The sequence below is a fragment of the Aythya ferina genome, assembly GCF_964211825.1.
Source record: "Aythya ferina genome assembly, chromosome: 18".
NCBI classification, from domain to species: domain Eukaryota; kingdom Metazoa; phylum Chordata; class Aves; order Anseriformes; family Anatidae; genus Aythya; species Aythya ferina.
Window position 1 is genome coordinate 272,501 of NC_140317.1, and position 8,968 is coordinate 281,468.

The window sequence follows — 8,968 nt, forward strand, 5'->3', positions numbered from 1 at the left end:
CCTAACCCTAACCCTAACCGTAACCCTAAGAGAATAATAACCCTAAGCCTAATCATCAACCTAACCCTAAGCGCAACCCTAACCCTAACCCTAACCCTAACACTAAACCTGACCCTAACCCTAACCCTAACCCGAACATAACCCTAAACCTAACCCTAACATAACCCTAACCCTAACCATAACCGTAACCATAACCCTAACCCTAACAAAAACTTAACCCGAAACCTAAACCTAACCCTAACCTTAACCCTAAGCCTAACCTAACCCTAACCGTAAACCTAACACTAACCCTAACCCTAACCCTAAACCTAAACCTAACCCTATCTCTATCCCTAGCCCTAACCCTAACCCTAACCCTAAACCTAAAACCAACCCTAAAAAAAAATAACCCTAACTAAAATCCTAAGCCTAACCCTCAACATAACCCAACCCTAACCCTAACCCTTACCCTAACCTAACCCTAACCTAACCCTAACACTAACCTTAACCATGAACATAACCCAACCCTAACCCAAACCGTAACCCTAACCCAAACTCTAATCCTTACCCAAACCCTAAACCTAACATAAACCTAAACTCAACGCTAAACCTAAACCTAACCCTAACACTAACCATTACCCTTACCCTAACCCTTGCCTAAACCTAACCCTAACCCTAACCCTAACCTTAACCCTAAGAGAACCCTAACACTAAGCCTAATCATCAACCTAACCCAAACACCAACCCTAACCCTAACCCTAACCCTAAACCTGACTCTAACCCTAACCCTAACCCTAACCCTAACCCTAACCTGAACATAACCCTAAACCTAACCCTAACATAACCCTAACCCTAACCCTAACCGTAAACCTAACCCTAACCCTAACAAAACCCTAACCCTAACCCTAACCCTAACCCTAACCTAACCCTAACCCTAACCCTAACCCTAACCCTAACCCTAACCCTAACCCTAAACCTAACCCTATCCCTAACCCTAACCTTAAAAAAAAAAAAACCCTAACACGAATCCTAAGCCTAACCCTAACCCTAACCCTAACCCTAACTATAACCCTAAAAAAACCATAAACCTAACCCTAAACCTAACCCTAACCCTAACCCTTACCCTAATCCTAACATAACCCTAACCCTAAACCTAAGCCTGACCCTAATCCTAACCCTAAACCTAAAGTTAACCCTAACCATAACCATAACCTTAACTCTAACCCTAACCCTAACTCTAAAAGTAACCCTAACTATAACCCTAACTCGAACCCTAACCCTAACCTAACCCTAACACTAACGATAACCCTAACCCTAACCCTAACCCTAACCCTAACCCTACCCGTAACCCTGACCCTAACCCTAACCCTAACCCGAACATAACCCTAAACGTAACCCTAACCCTAACCCTAACAGAACCCTAACTGTAACTCTAACCCTAACCCTAACACTAACTCTAACTCTAACCCAAAACCTAACCTGTAACATACCCCAGAAATAATCCTAACCCTAACCGTAACCATAACCCTAACCCTAACCCTAACCGTAACCGTAACCCTAACCTTAACCCTAACATAACGCTAACCATAACCCTAACCCTAATCCTAACCGTAACCCTAACCATAACCGCAAACGTAAACCTAACCCTAAACCTAACAGTAACCCTAACCCTAACCCTAACCCTTACCCTACCCTAACCCTAACCTAACCCTAACACTAACCATAACCATGAACATAACCTAACCCTAATCCTAAACCTAACTTTAACCCTAACCCTAACCCTAAACCTAACTCTAATCCTAACCCTAACCCTAACATAAACCTAAACTCAACGCTAAACCTAAACCTAACCCTAACACTAATCATTACCCTAACCCTAACCCTAACCCTAACCCTAACCCTAACCCTAACCCTAACCCTAACCCTAACCCTAATCCTAACCCTAACCCTAACATAAAACTAACCTTAACCCTAAACATAACACTAAACGTAACCCTAACCCTAACCGTAACCCTAACCCTAACCCTTACCCTAACCCTAACCCTAACCGTAAACCTAAAAAAACCATAACCCTAACTCGAAACAGAAGCCTAAGCGTAATCCTAACCCTAACCCTAACCCTAACCCTAACCCTAACCCTAACCCTAACCCTAACCCTAACCCTAACCCTAACCCTAACCCTAACCCTAACCCTAACCCTAACCTAACGCTAACCCTAAACCTAACCCTACCCCTAACCATAAACCGAACCCTAAACCGAACCCGAACCCTAATCCTAACCCTTACCCTAACCCTAACCCTCACCTAATCCTGCCCGTACCCATACCCCTAACCCTATCCCTAAACTTAACCCTAAACCTAACCCTAACCCTAACAGAACCCTAACTCTAACCCATCCTTAACCCTAAACCTAACCTTAACCCTAATATAACCCTAACGGCTGCCCTCTAACATTAACCCAATCCCTAACCCTAACCCTCTAACCCTCTAACCCTAACCTGAAACCTAACCCTAACACTAACCCAACCCTAACCAATTCTTAACCCTAACCCTAACGCTAACCCTAACCCTAACACAAACCCTAACCCTAACCCTATACCTAACCCTAAACCTAAGCCTAACCCTAACCCTAAACCACCCCTAACCCGAACCGAACCTTAACCCTAACCCTAACCCTAACATAACCCTAACCCTAAGCCTAACCCTAACCCTAACCCTAACCCTAACCCTAACCCTAACCCTAACCCTAACCCTAACCCTAATCCTAACCCGAACATAACGCTAAACCTAACCCTAACATAACCCTAACCCTAACCATAACCGTAACCCTAACCCGAACCCTAACAAAACATAACAAAACCACTTCCCCCGGGCAGCCTGTTCTAATATCAAAGCACCCCTTCCATGAAGAAATGCTTATTCAGTATTGAGCTAGCCAGTGCTGGTAAACAGAGGTGTTTCTCCCTAGGGGTAGGGCTTGGCATTTCCCTCTCCTGAACTTCAAAAGGTTCCTTCCTGCCCCTATCTGCAGCCTGTCAAGGTTCCTCTGAATGCGCAGCCCCCCATACAAGCGCCTTTTCCACAGAAGCCACCGACCACCCGCCGCCTCGCCCCCTCCCAATTCGGCCTGCCCCAGGGCGCCACCGACCACCAACCTCCTTGCAGCACCACGCCTCAGCATCCCAAGCTATCCCGACAGCTTCCACCCATCGGGAGGTCCCAGTTGTAATAAATGACCGAGTCCCAAATAGGCTTACAATTAATGTTTATGATTTATTAAAGGAATAGAGGTAAGCAAGCAGCGCTGGGTGCGCCAGGAGTCTCTGCTCCACCAAGACGCACACAAGTTACATCAGGCGGCTGGTTTTTATGCTGCTAGGCTAATACATATTCATTACTACTTCTACAAAAGGCAGGGTTGTTCTAATTAGTTCCCAGAATCCAAACCCTCCCACTGGTGCAGGCGTTATCAGTCTCCGGTGGTCCCGCTGGGGGCCGCTCGTACTGAAGGCTCGTAGTCTTCCTCCCAGGCTTTGTCCTTTGGTCGTTCTTCAGCTTCTCCCCTCCCCTTATTTAGTAGTTGCTGGGCCAGATGTCAGAAAGCTGTGTCTCGTGCAATAGTCCGCACAGGCACTGCATAGCAAACACACCAAGTAACATTGACTTCAGTTACTCACAACAGTTACTCACCTGATAAAGAACTGCATGCAATAAAGGCACCAAGTACTACATTATTCTAACAGATCCTACTAGCTGTTACCTCAAAAAGATGTGCGTTCCCCTCGCTACTTGGAAACGCATCAGTCCATAAACTCTCATCCACCTGAAGAAGCCTGCAACTGACCGAAGGAAAAACAAACACCCCAAAGAGCAGCCCAAGCAGAATGAGCTCTCTGAGGGGATGCCTGGGACTCATATACCATTTGGCCCCGTCTAGCACCCAAACCCAATCACCTGGGAAAGGGCAGGGGCAAAGCACAAGGAAGTAGGAAGAGAGCAGCAGCAGCTGTGGTGTGTGGTTTTTTTTTTTGTGTGTGTGTGATTTTTCTTTTCATTTTTTAATCAGTTTTAGCTCAAAAGCATGCATAGTGCAGACAAGAGAACTAGGGTGTTTCTAGAAGCAAAAATCCCCATGCTTTTGCTGCAGCTTTCAATATTAAAAGACATTATGACCAAGCAAGTAATTGGAACTCTTCCAACTGGAATTAGCTCAAACTTTTATTTACGTATAAAGAAAAAACTAGGAGTAGAACATCTGCTCCATCTTTTCCTTTCTCACCTTGCCATAGGCAGCTCTGGCTGTGACGTCCCAGATTGCATACTGCTTTTCAGCTTTAAAAAATGAAAACCTTTACCCTAACCCTTATCCTAACCATTAGCTTACCCTTATTCTTACCCTAAACCTAACCCTAATCCTTACCCTTACCCTAATCCTTACCCTACCCTTATACTTACCATTACTCTATCTTTTACCCTAACTCTTACCCTTACCCTAACCCTTACCCCAACCCTTACCCTAAACCTAACCCTTTCCCTAAACCTTATCCTCACCCTAAGCCTTACCCTTAGCCTTACCCTAACACTTACCTTTGCCCTAACCCTTACCCTAATCTGAACCCAAACCCTAACCCTAATACCCTCACCCTAACCCTTACCCTAAGCCTAACCACAGTCCCAACCCCTAACCCCTAACCCTTACCCTAACCCTCTAAACCTACCCCTAACCTATCCCTAACCATAACCCTCTAAGCCTAACTCTAAACCACTAACCCTAACAATAACCCCGAACCCCAACCCTCACCCGAAACCCTAACTCTAGCCCCAGCCCTAGCCCCTAACCCTAACCCTAGTTCCCGAGAACTACATCTCCCGGTATGCTCTGGGCATTCAACGTGGCCTCCCGGAAGTCCCGAATCCGAAAACTACATTTCCCGGCATACTCTGGGTACGCAACATGGCCTCCCGGAAGTCCGGAGTCCCGAGAACTACATCTCCCGGCATGCTCTGGGCACACAACATGGCCTCCCACTGCCGGAAAACTACACCTACCAGCATTCCCCGCACAGCCAGCATGGCCAATCACAGGCCGAGTGCTCGAGAACTGCATTTACCAGCACTCACTGGAACCCTCACCGCCCTTACAAAAAAAGCCTCAAGCCCTAACATCCAAAAAACCTCGAAACCCCTACAGACCTAACCCAAACTATTTACCACACTAAACCCCTGAAGACCTATGCCTAAAACCCCCAACCCAAAATCTTAGGATGCTCAAAACCCAAACCCAACCCAAAACGTTAGGAATGCTCAAAGCCCTAGCCCAAAAACTTAGGGCGCTCCAAACCCTAACCCCAAAACATTAAGACACAAAAAACCCTAACCCAAAAACTTAGGGTAATACACCATAAATGTTTGTTCATTGTCTTTTGTATTATAAAAACAAGGAGCTCTGTTTGAGGAGCGGGAGTTGCAAAAGCTCCCTGCTGAAGTAAGGAGCTTCATAATGCTTGCCTAGACACTATGAAAATTCTTTTGCTTAACGTAACAAAAAATAGACCCCCCAACCCATTCTCCTTCTGCATCTCAGTTGCCTCTTTTGTTCATAGACACTGTTGCAAAGCTCATGTAACCATCTCCTGATAAGTTGCTAAAGTAGTGTATCGACATACATGCCTTCCTGTCTAACGCTGGGCCAACATGACCAAATAATAAAAGAAGTTGAACCACAACGCCGAGGAAGACTACGGCCTTCATCTTCACGACCACCAGAGGGACAGAGACGACCCCCTAGCAACAGTGCGTGCAGTCGCAGAATATACCAGGATGTGCTGCGTAATCCCGGAATTAGCAAAATATAAATAAAAAGGGACCCTGGCGGGGGTGAGGTGCGTGCCGTTGGCGGAGCTGAGACTCCCCGGCCGCCCAGTGCTGTTTTGCTTGATGTTTGCTCACTCAATAAATTCCTTTCTATGATTAATACAATGCTCTATGAAAATTAATTAAGGGGGCAACTTATAACACTTTGGACGCTCAAAACCCTATCCCGAAAACACTAGGACACTCCAAACTCTATCCAGAAAACTTAGGACTCTCCAAAACCTATTCCAAAAACTTAGGATGCTCAAAACCCTATCCTGGAAACATTGAGATGCTCAAAACCCTTTCCCGAAAACTTAGGATGCTCCAAACCCTATCCTGGAAACATTAAGATGCTCAAAACCCTAACCCAACTACTTAGGATGCTTGAAAGCCTATCCCAAAAAATTAGGGCACACAAAAGCCTAACCCCAAAAATTAAGATGCTCAAAATCCAAACCCCCAAAATTAGGATACTCAAAACCCTGGACCTGGAGAACCTAACCTGAAAAAAACAAAACAAAACAAAACAAAAAAAAAAGATCTTAAAACCCTAACCGTAAATAACTGACCAAAAATAAAACCTTAAGACTCTAACCCTAAAAAACATATCAACGCTACAACCCAAAAAACTCTAATACCCTAACACGCTAACCCTGAAACCCTTAAAACCCTAACCCCCAAACCCTTAAAACCCTAACCGTTAAAACTCCAACCCTAAAAACCTTAAAATCCTAAACATAAACCCTGAAACCCCTTACCCTGAAACCCAACCCTAGTGCCCAATCCCAGAAACCTTAAAACCCTGAATCACTCTGTAGCAAATAGCATAGGCTGAGTCGAGGATCTCAGTACAGTAGCATTATTATTCGAGATTACAATGGCGGGTGTCCCACAAGCAGGAGGGTGCCTACTAATTCCATACACAGTTTATACACTTTTTTTTTCTGCCGAGGACCGGGACCCTCCCCTGTTTCCCCTTTAACTGTGCTATTCAAGGTTCATAATCTAGCTGGTGCTTCACAGAAAATACACAGCTGCTGGCCTGTTACAAGTCACATTTCTTTTGAGGTTTTTACTCTTTGAGGTGGTAATGTTTCTTACGCCGTGATTTCCACCTAATTGCTGTAAGGATTCTGGTTGTCTGCGTTTTACAAGGTTGTCTGTTATAATAAATAAAAGTCCCAAATAGGATTACAATCAAAGTTTACAATTCACTGAATGAATAGAGGTAAGCAAACAGTGCTGGGTACGCTGGGAGTCTCTGCTCCACCAAGACGCGCACCAGTTATACACCAGTTACCTCCCTTAAGGGATATAGAGAAGCTCTCTCAGATACGACAGTCCTACTTCTCGTGCATGCAGCTGGAGGTCGGTCTAATTCTGGTGCTGTTGGTGGTGGAAGCTGGGGCAATGGTGGTACTGGTGGAGATACCACAGCCACTGGAGGGGGAGCCGCCGGGGGTGGATTGTTAGGATATGGAGGTGGTAGCTTATCCAACGGCTCACGTTTATCACCTTTTTCTTTTTCATGTTCTTGTTCGTCAAATTTCTTATCTGCTTTTAGTGTAAATATTGAGGCTGGAAAAGGACGTGAAGTCCTCCTGATCCATAATCCTGCATAATCACTTTCTTCCTGGCTAAAAGGTTCCTTTGAATTAACATGGATATTTAAGGCCTGGCAAATCCAGTCTTCAAAGGATCCAAACACAGGCCAAAAGACATGTAGTCTTAAAGGCTCCTTTGGCCATTCTGTCACACAATACTGGACCATTTTTAATTTACTTTTTCCTTTTCTGGGGTCCCTATCATTCCAATTTCTAATCGTTATTCCTAATGGACTTTCTGGTGGTATGACTGGTAATTTGCTCCCTTTCTTCTGGTCTCTGGTCTTCGATTTTGTCTGACCCATCTAGGAATTTTACTCTGGCAATTCCCACAGCCCTTGGTTACCTTAGTAAGAGTGTCTTGCAGGGGGTCGAGGACCTATCACACACCCACAAATCCTATAGGAATCCCTTCGGTCCTTTACCGGCCAAGTCCCTCGCGGGAGATTGGAACCGCGGTTAGAAGACCTCCACAATCGCTCCGGAACTAAGTTCCATCTCAGTCACACTCTTACACACACAGGCAACCGAACCCCACCCAACTGAACGGTATACGTTTTAACTGCTTACGACTCTGTCGTCTTCGTTCAGATCTTCACACACAGAATTACGGGCAAAATACAGTGCTGCAGCTGGCAAGGGAGCTGAAAAAAATAATCAGAAACTTTGCTTACCTTTATTCAGGTTCAAGATGCCATTAGTCCCGACCTGACTCAAACAGCAGCCACCAAATGGTGGGGGTGCCTCTCCTAGATCAAACCAGAAATCAGGAACCAAAGCCCTCCCGGACGAGCGCCCACTTGTAATAAATGACTGGGTCCCAAATAGGATTGCAATTGAAGTTTACAATTTATTAAATGAATAGAGGTAAGCAAGCAGCGCTGGGTGTGCCGGTAGTCTCTGCTCCACCAAGACGCACACCAGTTACATCAGGAGGCTAGTTTTTATGCTCCTAGGCTAATACATATTCATTACTACTTCTACAAAGGCAGGGTTATTATAATTAGTTCCCTGAATCCGAACCCTCCCACTGGTGCATGCGTTATCAGTCTCCGGTGGTCCCTCTGGGGGTCTCTCATGCTGAAAGCTTGCAGTCTTCCTCCCAGGCTTTTCTCTTGTCCTTCTCCTTTGTCCATCTTGGCTGGATGTCAGACACTTGCATAGTGTCCCATGCAACAGTTGGAATAGTTAGCAGTTATTCTGAAACCCCTTTGTTCTCTTATCCCCTATTGACCCGAATTGCTGGATTATTCCTTTGCAAGATACAAGAACTATATATATTAACCACTCTGGTTTTCTCAGACTTGTGGTTATACAAGTGTATGTAAGACAGAAAGTCACATTTCATCATATCATGCGGCCCTAGCATTGTTCCATATTGACACGAATCAGATGAACTCATTTCACACTGTTAAGCTGTCTTATCACTGCAAGCATATCTCAATACCATCTTCCTTCCCTCTACAGGATGTAACTGCGCAAAAACAACATTTTTATTCCCACAACCTTGATCCCCTTACCCTGAAATC